The sequence below is a fragment of the Lontra canadensis genome, unplaced genomic scaffold (assembly GCF_010015895.1).
Source record: "Lontra canadensis isolate GAN:19392208 unplaced genomic scaffold, GSC_riverotter_1.0 scaffold36, whole genome shotgun sequence".
NCBI classification, from domain to species: Eukaryota; Metazoa; Chordata; class Mammalia; order Carnivora; family Mustelidae; genus Lontra; species Lontra canadensis.
Genome location: NW_022631030.1, coordinates 18,167,386 through 18,184,109, shown reverse-complemented (window position 1 = coordinate 18,184,109; position 16,724 = coordinate 18,167,386).

The following is a 16,724-nucleotide window of genomic DNA, read 5'->3' as shown; positions in this document are numbered from 1 at the left end:
GTGACAATATTTTGTTATAAGTTGCCATTATTTGTTCTACTAACTTAGTATTGGTGGGCATTCTGGTTATTTCCAATGTTTTGTGATAATAGATAATACTTTTATGAATATCCTTGAGTACATATCCTTCTGCACTGTGGTAATTCTCTACTTACAGTAAATCTGAAAGTTGATTTGTTTCATAAGGTAAACACATAAATTTGATGCATATCACCAAATTACCCCCAAAATATCACAATAACCCCTACTAACCAGACTGTCCAAATGCTCACAACATCTCTAACAATGGGTGTTGTCCAACTCTAAATTTTTTCTAATATGATAAAAGAAAAATATCTAATTATTGCTGCTATTTGCATTTATCTAATTTTTAGTGGAGGTGAAAACCTTGGCATAGGTTTATTATGCTCATGTATCTCTTTTGTGTCTGTGTGCATGCAAATTACCTGTTCAACCCTTCGTCCATTCTTCGGTTGGGTTGTTCTTGTTCTTGCTGATTTGGAAAAGGCAGTGATGCTCCATGGCTAAGAGTATTGGCTCTATGCTGCATAATGTGTAGAGCTGTCAACTCACTATGCTGTGTACCTGAAACTAATATAACATTGTATGTCAATTATATGTCAATAATAAAAATGTAAAAAGAAAAAGAAAATGGGGGCAATATCTCTGCTTTAGCATTTTCATTGTATTTATGAAATTTTTCTGTAATTTTAGCTGTTCTATATTTTTGACTTATTGACTTAGTGTCTTAGTTCATTCAGGCTTTTCTAAAAAAAAAAAAAAAAAAAATCAGGTCCAAAGCCAGACTTCCTCAGTTCAACCTCACTCCACCTTTCTCAAACTATCTAACCTTGGCACCTGGGTAGTTGCCCTCTCCATATCTCCATTTATCTGCAACCTGGCATAGTATTAATATCCTCTTCCCAAAGCTGTTGTGAAGATTATATGAGTTAGAGAGTCTAACATAGATCAGACAGTGCCTAGCACGTAATAAGCATTCCATAATGTTATGTGAAGAGTAGGGTAAATTCAAAATATTTTGACAATCGTGTAGCATGGGCATCATCAACATATTAGGGCAAAAATCAGCTGTTGCATTGGAGCAGGATCCTAGAAGCATTATTCTCCAAATTCCTGGATGTTGGGAGTGGGGCTGGTCCGAAAGGAGCCAGAGACAGGGCATATGTCCGTCAGAGGTTCAGGGAAGCAGTTCTTTACCAGCTGGTGCGGAAGACGGGCAGTACCATGCATGGCGCTGTTCAGCTGCCCAGCCCCTGTTGGCAGGGCTCCAGCAGCAGCTCGCCACCTGTGAGGCAGGAGTTGGCTGGTTTTTCATTTGTCACTCAGCTTCCTTGGTGGTTTGCTAAAGCTCTAAAATTTTAGGTGACCAGAATTATGAATCGTTCCCTTCATGTTTTGAAAGACCTTATCTGCCCAAAGATTATATATTCACTTGTGTTTTCTTCTAGTATTACCCGAGTCTCTTAATACATTAAATCTTTGAGAGTGAATTTCCATTTTCTGTCAATGTTCACCTTTCTAAACAGACTCATTCTTATTGCCAGAAATCATACGCTATGGATCGCAATTTAAAATATACATATATATGTGTATACATAATATAATGTATATTACTTAATATATACAGTATTATAACATGTAAGTGTATATGGCATTATGAATATATAATATAACATTAGTTAACCAACAATACAGAATAAAATGTCTTGAGTGCTCTAGTTGCTGGAGCTTGTGCCCACCACCCTGGGGCCCATCAATGAGATCAGCCCACAAGTCACTCTTACAGCTCCCTGCACCCTTCCCAGCACAGTTCCTAATTACACACTTGGTTGCTTATTTGATTAATGGTTATGTCTCCCACACACTTGGGTAAATTCCATGAGATCAAGATGGAATCTGAGTTCATCATTCTTACCCAGATCTGAAACAGGGAGTCTGAGTAGAGTCAGAGCACAACCAATATTTGTTGCGCAACTGAATGAAAAAGGATGAGAGGAGAAAGGGAAAGGTGGTGGTGGGGGAGACAGCCTGAGCCAGGAAGGGGGGGCGGTAAGCGAGGGGGTAGGAGGAAGGAGGGGAGAGGGTGGGACAGAGAGAGAAAAAGCAGGAGAGGGAGAGAGGGAGAAAGGATGAAAGAGCAGCTAGCCCTGTTGATACATAACACCACAGTCTTTGCAGTCTCAGCTTCCCCACATCCAGTCCATGGCTCCACGCTGTTTTTCCCAGAAACAGGTGCTCGGCACTGGTGGTTGAATTAAATTGGATACAGATGAATCAGAGGGGATTGTTTGTCTCCCTAGTCCCAAAGCACAGAAGCACTCTATGAGGACCTCACATGGGATCTCAAAGTCTAGTTGTTTCTCTCATCAGACTAGAAACTCTTAGAAGACAAGGGTCATTATTATGCCCTGTTATATCCCCACCCTCTTTAGCTCACTTGGAGCTTAGAAGATGTTCAGCGAATGACAAGGGAACCCTGGGGGCTCCCCACCCCAAGCCTCAGGCAGCAGGGCATCCAGAAACCCCAGCTTAGGGCCCCAGCTGCAGGGAGATGGCTCCCCCACAAGGTTTTGGCATCTGCAGCCCAGCTCCAGTCCCATCACCCATTCCTCAATCCACACTAGCTATAGTTATCGGATGTGAAAATTACCATCAATGGAGTGACAAAGACTCAATTAAAGCAGCAGATCTGAAGTCAAAGCTGTCAACTCTGAGAATTCAGATCTGACAGAGATGACAATAGCAGCTCTCTGCATGGGTGAGTGCTCCAAAGCTAAGCTCTTGCAGGAGTCCCTTCCCTCAGCAGACTGATGTCACCTTCCTCCCTGCTCACACACCTGTGCAGGGGTCAGACCTGCTGGACTTTGCTGGCTTCGTGTCCTGGACCAGGCTGTGAGGGCCTGGAGCAAGAGAAAGGCTTTTGTTTAAGCTTCCATGCTCCAGGCCCTCTGCGAATGTGTGCTCTAAGGGGAGATGGGGAGAACACTTGGCTGAGCTGTCACATCCAGAGCAGCACAGCCTCCTGAATAAGGAGGCCCTGGGACAATCCCTGCTCATCTCTGCTGCACACTTTGTTGCTTGTCAGCACTGGCCTGGGTACTAAAAACAAAAGAGTAAACATGTCATGGGCCCATTAGCCAGCCAGCCACCCCTCCCTGGTGTTGACCCCAGGGTGACTGGCTTGCAGTCCCCCACTTCTCCCTGCTTCCATTCCCCACTCATAATATGGGACACTTTTCAAGAAGAAGGCAAAGAAAGAACCAAGGATTGGGGGTTTCAGTACTCACCCCACTACCGTCTAACCCCTTCAGGGCTTCAGGCAATGCTTCCCTTGCACCTTAGCCCCTCCTTTTGATTCCTCGTTTCTCCCATTCCAGCCAGAGAGGGTCACAACCCCCACTTTCTGCTCAAATGTCTTCCAAGGATCCCCATTGCTCTCAAAGTACAATTTTCCTAGGCTGGCGTTTTAAAACCTTCAGCCTCTCTCAGTTCCCAAAAGGAATTTTAGCCTCATTGCCCATCCAGCCCTCTCTGTCCCCTATGTACCAACCACAGCAAACCACTTGCTGTTCCCAGGGAATAATACTCAAAATTCCTGTCAGATTGAGTTGCCCCTTCCATGTGGGATCCCACAGCAATTTTTACCTCAGTGCTTCTTATGTTATTTTTACATTTCACTTTTTCATATTTTATATTTTTATATTGCCATATTGTATTTTCCCCATTGGATTATGTGCTCTCAGAGGGCATTCCTTACACAATGCAGCTCAGAGATATGTACGTATTATATATTCAGCAAACGCTTCTTGAGTGGATGAATAAATACATAAATAAATAAATGAATAAAACTACCTTGCCCACTTCTGTGAAAAGGGGACTACAATGAATGTCACAGTGTTAATGTGAGAAGCAATCGTGATATACTGAATAAGAGTGCTTTGCAGTTTGGAAATAATTATTCAAAGTGGATGATTCCTGAAGCTGTCATTACAGTGTACCTCCCTCTCTGTGTTCTCTGGCAGCAAGGATGGTGTGAAGGCACAGTTACGGAGGCCTTAGGGGTAAAGAAGCCATGGGAAACCCAGGTGTTCTGTCTCACTGATGCAGTGGTTTGGTTTTGGTGTTCCAAGCCTTAATAATTGTTATTCCCTGAGATCACTGTCTCTTCCTGGATCTTACCACTCACTGAGACCTCCTCCATGTACAGGGATGCCTGGAAAATAGGCTAGAAAGCAGAAGAAGAGACACAATGAGGCACAGACTCCACCCATGACTCTGCTTGGGGAGAGAAGAGGCTTATAGGACATGACGCAGGTGTCACAGCCCACAGGGAAGCCTGCTTTTCCCCCACAAACCCCCACAGAAGAGCTCTCCATCCCCAGCCTTCCTACCTGCTGGCATTGTCTTTTAAAGCCCCTCTAGATTATATAAACGGCTACTGAAAAAGGAGAGACCATATAAGTAAATGGAGAAGACAGGACAAGTAGAGCTTGAACTCATCAAAGTTGTAAAGAAAATTCTTGACATGAGGTGAAGCAGTTACGCTGGAGGCTGGAACTAATGGAGACCAGGCTAGGAAAACCAGACCTTGCAGTGCCTCTCTTCACCATAAAGACAACAGAAGTCTTTCCTTAGGTGGGGAATGTTCCTCCTCTGCTTCTAGGCTGGGGACACCTGCTCTTCCCAGAAACCTCTGGGAACATAACAGAATAGGAGCTAGAGTACAGGGGGAAGTCACCACCCCAGCCCTGGGGATCCCCTTGTCTATAGGGGGATGTAGACGTGAGAGGAAACATCACACTCACAGAGACAATTAAATAACCATTCAGGGGTCTAGTAGACACCGCCAAGCTTTAGGAAAAGGAGGAAAGGTTATTTTGGCTTCATTTACCATGACCCACCCCTCTCAGGTTACACTGATAAACATTTATGAAGTCAAATGTGTCTTACACATTTATCTTACACATCTTAAGATCCAGAGAAACTTGCCAGAGAGCAAGTAGAGAAGTAAGTCTGAACAAAGGTGTTTTTACATGTGTTTGTAAGAAGAATAAAAAGAATACAAAGTAGCCATCCAACAGAAGTTTCAATTGGCTATGTCTTTTGGTAGTATCACATAAGTAGAGTTTTCTCTTTTATGTGAAATTCATAATTTTCACCAATAATATCTTCAGAAAGACAACCCCATGGCAGAACATTGGAAGGAAAAGTAATCACGCATCCTGGACATAGCCATTCATTTACCTGTGGTGTAATGACAGGCACCTGAAGCTCCCCAGCCTCGAGCCTAGACTGCAGGGCCCTCAAAGCTGGGAGCGGATGGGACCACAGAACACGTCTTGAGGGACTGTCACTCAGGAGCAGAACAGCATCTGTCAAAAGTATTAAACTCATTTTTGAGACAGGCTGTTTTATTTCCAGCAATACATAAGACAACATGGGGGGTGGGGAGAAAGAAAAAGAAAAACTGAGTTCAATCAAATAGCAAAAGCAGAGGAAATAATGGTATTTTTCAGTATTCTTGAAATTACATTGGCAGTCTTAAAGTGCTCTAGGGGTCTGCATCAAGCATGCCCCGAGGAACACAGTGGCCATCGCAAGGCTCTGCAGAACTGTCAACACAGCTCCTGTGGTGAAGAACATTTCCCTTTCAAATGTAATGAAGGAAGACACAAGCATTAATCCTAGTCCTTCCTGAAGGACACATACAGTGGTTTAGAGGACTGCATACCATTTCACTAGTCAAAAAATAATTGGGCAGACAAGTAATGTGGCACTTCCATGTTCTCCTACAATGCAAGCAGATGGCATTTTTTTAACCTTCGGGAATTTCCTTAGAACCAAGAGAATACAGTATAGTATTTGAGGATTGACTCTGGACCAGGCACTGTGTGAGGAACCAGGACCAGCCATGGTTCTTAACCTCAAGAGACTGCCAGGTCTATGAAGGGACAGGTGCACTAGCACGTCATCTGAGAGCTGTGTAGCAGGGGCTGGAATGGAGATACTTAGAGGGCCCTTCAGGAGCACCCAGCTGGGTCTCCTCTGTTGTATCCATGGAAGGTCATGTCTAAGCCAAGCTTGGACTCAAGGCGTTGGCCAAGACAAGGGGATGAGAAGATTACAGGGAAAGGGAACTGGAGATGCAAACATCCAAGGAAGAGAGAGTGCAGTGCTTTAGGGGAAATTTCATTTGTCTGGAAGCCTTGGCAGCGAGGTAGACGAGAATGATATTGGAGCAGTGAGTGGATCATGAAGGCCCAGAAGGTTGCATGGGACCTTATCCTGCAGGCAGTGGGAAGTCCTTGAAGGATTAGAGCAGAGGGATAATGGGCATAGATTCACAAACTTAACAAGAGCTCAGGGGTCTGTGAGGAGTCTGCTGCTACAGATAGATGAGAAATGATGGTGGAACCAGAGTGGTGATACCGGGGCTGAAGAAAAGAGCTTAGGCTTGAGGGAAGTAAAATCTGTCCTCAAACTGGAGCTTGATGTGGTACGGTAGGGACAGCAGTGATATGTGCCCTTGGGGAGCAGGTATCAAGCAGGGCCGTGCACCAAGATAAGGAGGAACACGTTTGGACAAATAGGTTTGGGGGGACAGTTTGAGTTCCAACTTGCTATTTGTCTGATCTGTGGTTTGACCTCTGTGCACTGAGTCGGCATGTACTGAACAGCACCTGTGAGCAGGGGCCTGTGCTGGTCACATGGAGAGAAGATACAGGCCCTCTTGGAGTCCTCAGGCTTGCAGAAAACACAGCCCAGGGATTTGACGTTCACCTTCCAAGCTGATCTCAGCTGGCCATCTCTGCTATGTATCCCAATTACCCTAGGCCATTCCCTGGACCTTCATGCTAGCTTACTCTATGAGCTTCCATGTCTTATTAGTAGGTCCTGAGATTAGGCAATGCGAAAGAAAAGAGGTTTCTGCAGCTTTGTGATTAATATGTTCAGAAATTTCCCCCAAACCCTCCCTTCAGTCTGGGATATAGGTAACAGTTCTAGAATGGGGACCTCCAGGTTCCTTAGTACCAGGCAACCAGACTCTCTTCCCCTGCTCTGTTCATCCCAACAGTTTAAGAGCTCACACCATGTACACACACGCACACACACACACACCACAGCAAGTACACAGCTTCTCCTCTGAAACTGATGGCTACTTCAACAAATATGTTTCCTGTTTACTCAGCACCCTTTTTCCTTGTTCCCTATATTGGAATCTTCAAGATCCCAGATTTGTAAGGACCTTACGTAACCTAAAGCAACCTCTCATCCACAGGTAGACAACAAGAGCTGATAACAAGCCCACCCCCCCTCTGCCCCCACCCCTTTTGTCTCTCAGGGGCCAGTGCATTTTTCTGACCTATAGACCATACCCATGGTTCTTTCTCCTCCCAGGGCCAAAAGGTTGGAAAGGTGTTCCTGGGAGCTCTCCACTGGTTATGTTGAATCAGCCTTACAACCTGTTAACAGGGCCCCTTCCCAATTCCACTGCAGGCACAGTGCTGGCCTGAAAGCTACCCTGCAGATGGGCTCTCAAGCCTTTGGATGAACTGCTACAGGGAAAGCAGATGACTCATGCTGCTTGGCTGCCATAGCAGCGACCGCAAGCTCACAGGGGTTAGCCCTGCCAATTTGGCTGGACTAAATCCCTGGTTCCCCCTTGGCTGCTCCTTTGGCCTCCTCCCATGCCTTGCCTTCTTCATCTCTCCTAGTTCAGACCCCCAAACACCTCTGCTGACATGAGTCCTCCTGCCTTTCTCCCTCTGGCTTAGGTAAGACCTGTGGTGCTTAGGAGAGCTCTGCAGACAGGGCAGCTGCACCTCCAGTAGGAGCTGTCTTCACAGGAGCAGCTATCAAGAGTAAAGTGCATTGCCCCCTAAAGGGAATGGGTGGGTAAAATTTTCCCAAAACACTTCTTTTCCAGGCCTTCATTAAGGGGATATGGCAAAGGACTCCTCCTCTCTAAGAAACAGTTTGAGCTTCTTCATCAGTAGATGGGAGGATGGAAGAGGCTTCCAGAGTGTAGAACAGAAGCAGTCTCTGCAGAGCGAGGCAAAGACGGGGAGGCACGGGTGGCAGTGTGCACAGGCACCCTACATGGCCAAATCGGAGCTCATTCCTCAGCAGAAGCCTGAGTTTTCAAAACACAGTTCCTCCCAACAGGGTCTGAGCTGCAGGAGTACTTCTGTATCAAGATGTCTTTACACAACACAATTTGGAAATGGCCTGGAATGAAATTAAATGGCAGTTTGGTTACACTTTAATCACCACAGGCAGATCAAGATGCTGCTGTGATTACAACAAAGGAATCTATATTTATTGTCTTGTGGGGATTTGCATTGGAGATACAGTGATCTTTCTGCAAGACACCCAATTTATTCATAAAGCCATAGCAAGGCATTGCAACTGTAAATCATTCAAATGTGTCTTCCTCCTGCCTCCAGAGCCAGGAGCTGGGGAGCTCCTGTCCACTCAGCAGGCTTCTCTGGGTCAGGCCCTAGTCTAGAGGATTTGGAAGGAGCTGTGAATCCAGCCCCCAGCAGGGAAGTGTGGGGTGGGGCAGAATCACTTTAGAGCCAGCTTGCCATGAGCACAGAGGGACTGAGTGGTCTGTCACCGCTAAATACAGAAGAGGAAAAAGTAAGCTCCTGAGTGAGAGCCCACAATGCTGACAGGAAAGACAAAGGTCCTTACAGGCTTTTCCAGGGTTTGGGTAAAGGGAACCTTCCAAGGTTCTTTAATTTTCCTCGCCTGTGTCCACGGGTAACTCGTGATTGAAAACGCCTGTCATTGAACAGACATTCATAAAACGCCTACAGCACGCTTGGCTATGGACCAGAAAAGGGTGGGAGGGTGGGGAATGCAGTTACAAAGGTGGTAAATGCCACCCAGCAGAGGACAGCAGGAAAGCTATTCCATGCGGGAGCTCAGAGATCCAGGGGCTGGGGCATGGGCCAACTGAACCAACCAGTGCCACCACGGGCTCCAGCCCTGGAGCAAGATACTCCAGAAGTAGCTGGAGTATCCCCACTTTCAGCACAGCCTGACAGCTTGGGGTGGGATTGCAGGTGGCTAATAAGGGGGTACTGAACTACCAGGGAGCTTAAACCCCACTTAGAAGGTATCTACAGCTCCCCAGTGGTGCCAGAGCCCACTCAGACCCACTCGTGAGAGCCAATCATGCTCATCTCTTCCAACTCCAACATGAGTGACCACACTGGAAGTTCAAAATCAGCCAGGGCAAGAGTATTTACTCCACTGAAACCAGCACACATGACGTACCAGGCTCCCCCCACCCCCAGCTAGGTGATAAACACTCATCAGCACAGTACCACACCCCCAAGTCTTAGTGGCTGGAATAAAGTGAACTCTGGTTGTCTCTAACGTAGTCTTAAACTGGTTCTGACCCTTTATGTCCTTAGGCCAGTGAAGTGCTCTGTTAAGTCAGATGTGATCTAAAAACAAGGCTACCCACCCACCCAAGGCATGAAGAGAAAGAAGATGCCATCTTCCCCAAGGATGCAACTTCCTGCCCATGTTGGGGGAACTCACAAAAGTGAACTCTCTCTCTCTCTTCTCTCTCTCTCTTTCTTTCTCTTTCTCTCTCATACACAGACCACATATTTATTAAGCACTTTAGCTGATTACAATATTCCTTTTTTCTTTTAAAATTTAAGAAATAAAGACTTGTTTTGTGCCTCCTATTGTATAGATGAGGAAACTGAATCTCAGAGAGCCCTGATCTAGAACAGATCTAGTTCCATAGCTAAATGTAGGATCATCCAACACTGTAGTGATGGGTTCTAACCTCAGGAGCTCCCTGGGAACCACTGCAGGGGCCTCAGCATACCCCCAAACAAGAATATGGCAGAACACTGTTTTGGGGGCCACTGACACCAGGTTGTTGAATAACACTGAGTCTCCCAGAGCTGGGTCCTCATGGTCCTGGCCCCACAAGAGCACTCCTCTTGGTCTCTGGTGTGGGACAGGCCACCCATAAGGCGACAACAGAATGAGAGTCAAACTTCACCAGGTAGAGCCAGGTGCACTTCTCAAGGGGTAGCTGCCTCTTCGGTGGGGTCAGAGACTTGTGGGTCAGCCAAACTGGAAGACTTTGGCTGTTCTAATGATGACTCCAGCATCCTCCCTTAGCCAGCTGAGAAGTTGGTGAGTATCTAAGCCCAAAAAACAGCAACAGCCCTGACCTGGGTAGGGGAGCAGAAGAAAGCACACTATGCTGGGAGTTAGGAGGCCATGTGTACATCCCCGGGAAGCTTCTGGATGTAGAAAGGATTGAACTGAATATCCCTGAGTTCCCTTCTAACTCACATTTTGCTGCTCAGATTCCTCCTACTTCCTGTACCCCTATCATCAGGCTCAGGAGACAAGGCCCAGGGGAAGAATCCATTGCTGCTTTAGGCACTGGCAGCTTTCCTCCTCTCCCTCCTTGGACCTCTGCCCATGGACAGGTACAGGTCCCACCCCCTCAATGTAATTAAGCCATCTGAAACCATTTGGCAGAATTATTGGCTAAAGAGTGCTAAACAGGCATCGGAAGCTGAACACTTAAGACATCCAGGGTGACAGGAGACAACAGGCTGTCTGATCTGTTGTTTAGCAATAGATTGTAATTCTAAACACGATGTTCGTTATTCCACTGTGTGGATTCTAATTAACTGTCAGAAATACATTGTTGAAGGGAAGATGGATTATGCTGAGGAAACTATTAATACATCTCATTCACTTCTGCCCATGTGCAGCCTGAGCCCAGAGCAACTGACTCTGGAGATATTGAGCTACAACGAGATGGCCACTCCATGCCTGACGGTGAGAAGGACATCAGCACCACCACACTTGAAAAGGCAGAAGTCACTGCTTCCAGGACTTTCGGGTCCTGCAGATATGAGGGTAGCATCACATGATGGCCCACTGAGCTATAAAGGATGCCCAGAGCCTGAAGCAGAGGGCACAGTCAATGAAATGGAAATTATTTGGGATGGATATAGGGGTCTGAACATGGTAGTGAGAAGGTGTGGGATTTACAATGAGAATCACTAAGTAGAGTCAACCTGGCACTCAACAAGCTGTGCAAAAATAGTCTGCAGTAAAAAAAAAGTTCTCTCTACATATAACTCCAAAAGACTACCTTCCTCCTCCTGTTTCACATTAGTCATACTGTTCAGCTCTATCCAATACATGTTAAAAGATCGTATTACTCTGGGCTCTGCAGAGAAAGAGAACCAATAGGGAAGAAAGAGGGATTTCGTTAAAGGAATTGGTTCATGTGATTTTAGGGGCCAGCCAGTCCAGAATCAATAGGACAGGCCAGCAGGTTGGAAATTCAGGTAAGAGTTGATGCTATAGTCTGAGTCTATAGATAGAGCAAAATTACTTCTTCCTCAGGAAAACTCAGTTTTGGGGACTTAAACCTACGAATGATTAGATTATGCCCTCCCTGCTCCCATATTTTGGAAAATAATCTGTTTCACTCTCTTACTGTCAACTGATTATAAATGTTAAGTAAATCTACAAAATATTTCCACAACAACATCTAGACTAACATTAAACTAAACAACTGGACACCATAGCCTAACCAAGTTGACACCAAATAATTACCCATCACAAAGAAACATTGTCAATCAACATAGCTCATCCAAAGAAGAGGAAACAGAACTACATGACCACATCATAGGAGAATTACTTCCTTATGGCTGACCTAAATACTACATTTCACTGAATGTAACACATTAACAATTGTATTTTCTTTTTATTTTATGTACTATTTCTTAAGAAAGAAGGGACTGACAACTAAATCTGGATACAATGCATTCTTATGACATAATTTTTGTTTCAGATTTGTTCAAAGAGCTGGTTAGGCTTATTTTGGCTATTTCTTTTATTATATGTTACTCTTTTACATATGTAGAAAGAAAAATAGCAGATAAACTGAGTAAAATATTCTTAAACCTCCTTTCCATTCAGAATTTAACTCTCTTGAATCACTTTTGATTCAGAGCTGGTGATGTTCAGGTTTTTCCCCATGATACCATCTGTGCCATCACAAGCTTGGCTGGTGCAACATTTTTAAAGGAAACTATATGAAAACTAAAAAAGATTTGGGAGCTCTTACAGGTTTTGCAACTATGTAGACTAACCAACTTTGACTCTTGCTTTGGGAAGGTTGCTAACACAGGCCTGATTCACCACGCCCAACAGTTTGGTCCCTGCAGATTAGAAAAGTCCATCTATACTGTCCCCTGGGTGGTTTTCTAGGCCACTGAAACCAGTCTGCAAGTTTGGAGGCTGAGGCTTTGGACCTTTGTACATGTGCAGGCAATGAGCCCAGTGTCATAAGTCACCTAGCTGAAGACACCATGAGAAGTTGTGATGCATTCCTACAGCAGAGGTGCTGAAAGCCGGGGGCAAATGTGCCTTTCATATCAATGACACATTCACATTAAGTAATTGCAGGACTCTTGCGATGTGGCTGTCACTGGCCCATGAGCCCACACCTTGCTCCATGTGGTCCACACAGCAACGATGTCAAGATGGCACTGCCACCCCCCATCTTAGAGGTGACATAATCAAGGATCAGAGAAATTAAGCAACTTGCCCCAGTTTACAGTGCATCAGTGAAGAAAGTGGGCAGTAGCCCAGGTCTGTCTGACAAGAACAGTGTTTGCTCTCAGCATGCCTCTCAGAGGAGATGGTAGTGGTCTGCCAGCACTCATAGGGCTCTTCTGCGTAGGGAGTTTTGATGATCCCACTAAATTGCTGGGGGAAACAGAGCTCAAGAACAGTGGAACCTTACAAGGGAAGGGCTGGATCTGAGGGCATGGACGCCCCCAGCACTACACTGGTATTTCTGCCTGTAGTATCTGGGCCAGGCCTGCACATTATTACCCAGAGTTGTTACAGGGTTAAGTGAGATGCAAGGGAAAGAGTGCCATGTGACACAGTGCTCCGCTCTGGACAAGTTAACGTCCCATTCACAGAGTTCTGGGGATTACATCTCTGATTCACCCTCCCTGAGCCCTTGGGCGAGGAGATTAGCCCCCACCTCAAACAAGAGAATACTTCAGGTCAGTAGTAGAGAAAGGAAATCAGTGTTCAAATAACCAAAGGATAATTAATGTTTTATTTCCCTGGGTAAACACTATGAAATCCTCATTGATCTTAAATATGTTAACTGGACAAATGTATCTTTCAAAAAATGGAAATTTGCTCTCTGATGATGCAGAGTTTATCTTCCTCTCACCTGCTGGGTATCACAAGATCATCTCTCTGCAATATGAATGACCCCTAGAGAATGCGTAGCAGGGTCTCAGATTAAACGTCTATATGAACAAAAGCCTGTAATGACCATATGTGTATAATGGTCCCTAGCATCAGGCTGGTGAGCATGTCCCTTCCCCTTCTTCAAATGCAGTTCTCACAAAGACAAAGTCTTACTTTAAAATCCTGAGTATGGTTTGCCCCTGGCCATTTACTCAAAATCGGGTAAAGTCTGCAGCCCCAATATCTATGTAAAATAATTTCTAGAGGGCTTGTTTACTCAGGACCTAAGGAAGACAGCAAAAGCATTTACTGAGAATGCTCTAGCCCACACTGTATAATGAGAAATAGGTAAGAGCTGATTCTATAGGGTTGCATACAGAAGCTATAAAGAAACACTATGGTTTTGGTATTGGTCTCCAGCTCTCCCTCAATGTAAAATACTTTTTATATTTATCAGAATCTCTCATATGGTCCTTTGTTTTGGCAGGAGAGTCTAATCCAGTGTGGACCTCTTCTGGGAATGCTGTGCTGGGATGGCCCCTCCTTTCTTCTTTCTTCACCAATGCACAGACCATATCAGCTGATAAAATGCCACAGCTTTACCAGCTGATATCAATCAAGGGCTTGGCCCACCTTCCTTTCCTCTGCAAATGTCACAGCTTTTGTCTTTCCATACTGGGCACCCTAAATTTGTGTCTGTGGTCTTTTTTTTTTTTTTTAAAGATTTTATTTATTTATTTGACAGAGAGAGATCACAAGTAGAGAGGCAGGCAGAGAGAGAGAGAGAGGGAAGCAGGCTCCCTGCTGAGCAGAGAGCCCGATGCGGGACTCGATCCCAGGAACCTGAGATCATGACCTGAGCCGAAGGCAGCGGCTTAACCCACTGAGCCACCCAGGCGCCCTGTGTCTGTGGTCTTATCCCTTCTGGGTTTCTGCTGGTCCTGAGCAAGGACCACCCCACCCACCACCACCATCACCAACACCTCTCTCCCTCCTGCCTATTCCTAAATGATCCAAAGTAAGACACAGAAGACCTGGATTTGATGGCTGGAAAGGGGATCTTGGGCAGTTCTCTTTAGTTTCTCAGAGCTTCAAGTCCCTCATCTGTAAAGTCAGAATAATTAGATGAGCGCTTTGCCTTATCCCCATGATGGCTTGGAGAACATCCTGTGTGTGTGTGTATGTGTGTGTGTGTGTGTGTGCACACGCATATGCTTTAAAGAGCGAGAACAAGCAGTGGGGAAGAACAGAGGGAAAGGGAGAGAAAGAATCTTAAGCAGACTCCACACTCAGTGCAGAGCCCAATGCGTGGCTCGATCTCATGACCCTAAGAACATGACCTAAGCTGAAATCAAGTAAGATGCTTAACCAACTGAGCCACCCAGGTGCCCCAAGAATATAATCTATATTAACAATCATTTATAAAGACATGAGTTACTATCACCAGGGTTATTCTTATTATGTAGACGTGGATTACCACCACTATCACCATTATCATTGAAAGATGTGGATTACCATCAATACTGTCATTTTTTTCCTATGGAAGTCACATCTGATGGCTGAGATAAGGCCTTCTGGGTTCTTGACCTAAGGACTCATTCAACAGAATTTATTAGGTTCCCAGGTAATTTGGACAAACCTAGGCAGAGCACAAGCAGAGAGCTTCTACCTTTGAGGAGATAAGGGTTTGACCCTGAGGATATACAGGAGCTAAACTCTTTGTGATGGGATTAAGCATCATAGAATTCAGATGTGCTGGAAAAAGTTGAACCTCAGAATCACAGAGCTCTAGTCTCCACTTTCCATCAAGAGATCTAGAACAATCCAGCATGACAACTATGCTGGTCCAACTCCTGGCATGGAAGCGATGGCTAGCTCAGCAATGCATCCTTGGAAAAGCTCTCCTCCTTGCCTGTTTCATTTGCCCCAGCCCCTCACCCTGGTTCCTTGGTATCACTATCCAAACAAAGAGTCTGTATCCAAGACCTTTTCTCAGGCCCTGATTTCAGGGAAAACCTGGACAAGACAAGGACTGTAGTGTCATGAATTTGGACTCCAACTGCAGAGAAGAGAAGGCTCATGTCATTGGAATAGGTGAGTTGTCAGAGAAAAAGGAGCAGAAGATGCAGGCTCTACGCAAACTTTTGGGAGAAATCCTATTTATAGGGCAAAAGAGGAAGGGACTGGCTGGTCCTGACAATGTAGAGAATAGACCTTCCAAAAGAGATGCTGGAGCCTTTGGATGTTTGACAGCCTTCGAGATGCTTCTCTGCCCAGAAGGCTTGAGGGACAGCCCAGGCAGTCTGGCTTTCCTGGATATTTGCATTTCATCCAAATAACTGATCTAGAAAACAGGGTCTGGTCACTAACCTGTTCCCTACTGTTTCTTTAAAAAACACAAAGCACATTTCTGCTACTGAGGATGTTCCCTACCCATAATGCAAAGAGATAAAAACCAAAGGGGAAAATCCAAAGATTTAAAGGTAGCTAAATAGAAGCCCTTGAATCTAACTAAATACATAGAAGACTTGGTTCCCTGGCTTTTCCACTCAGGCTCAATCCCACTTTCCTACTACTTTTCATTCTCCAGACAGGCTTCTCCAACAGTGATAAAAAGGAACTCCCGGGGGGTAGAAGGGAGCAGGAGAATGTGGTGTCATAGACACACGAGACAGGAAGAGGAGCTGCCATAATAAAAAGCGATTATCATTGTCTGATCACGCAGGAGGCTGAAGGAGGGGAGGGCTGAGGAAATGCCACTGATCCAGCTTTTCAGTCCTTGGTGACCTTTAAGAAAACAGGGCCCAGAGGGTGTGAAGGTGAAGACCAAGAGGGATGGGAGGGCCAGAGGGAGCACCAGAATCAGATAAACCAGGCAGTGAGTGAGAGGGAACAACAACCAGGTGTAAGGGTATGTGGCAGAGGTTTTACAGAGAAGAGGGGCTAAAGAGTGTACTAGAGACAAAGCCAGGAAGAGAGAGAGATGTGGAAGATTTGGGGGACAGAGGGCCTACATGGAGAAAGTCATCTGAGTCCCTGCTTACCTCCTGCCAGGTCCAGCAGTCTCCAGGTGGAAGAGAACTGTCTTCTTCTTCATCCACACTATATACCCCCATCACCTAACAGTGTGTCCAGCATAAGCTGGGAAATGACCAAATATCTGCAAAAAATTAGGAGGCCAGAAAGAGACGGAGATGAGGAATGGAGAATTTGAAATACAAAAGAAGGGAAATGGAAATTTCCACTGAATATCTCAACTTTCTCAGTACAATCAGAGAAAAATGTCATCTGCTCAAAATGAGACAGATGGAGGAAGCGCTAGAGGGTTAAGTAACGTGGAGAAGATGTAGAACAGCCTCTGGAAGCAATATGCTAAGGAGAGCTTCCCAGTCAGGGGGAACTAAGGCAGGGCCATGTGCCAT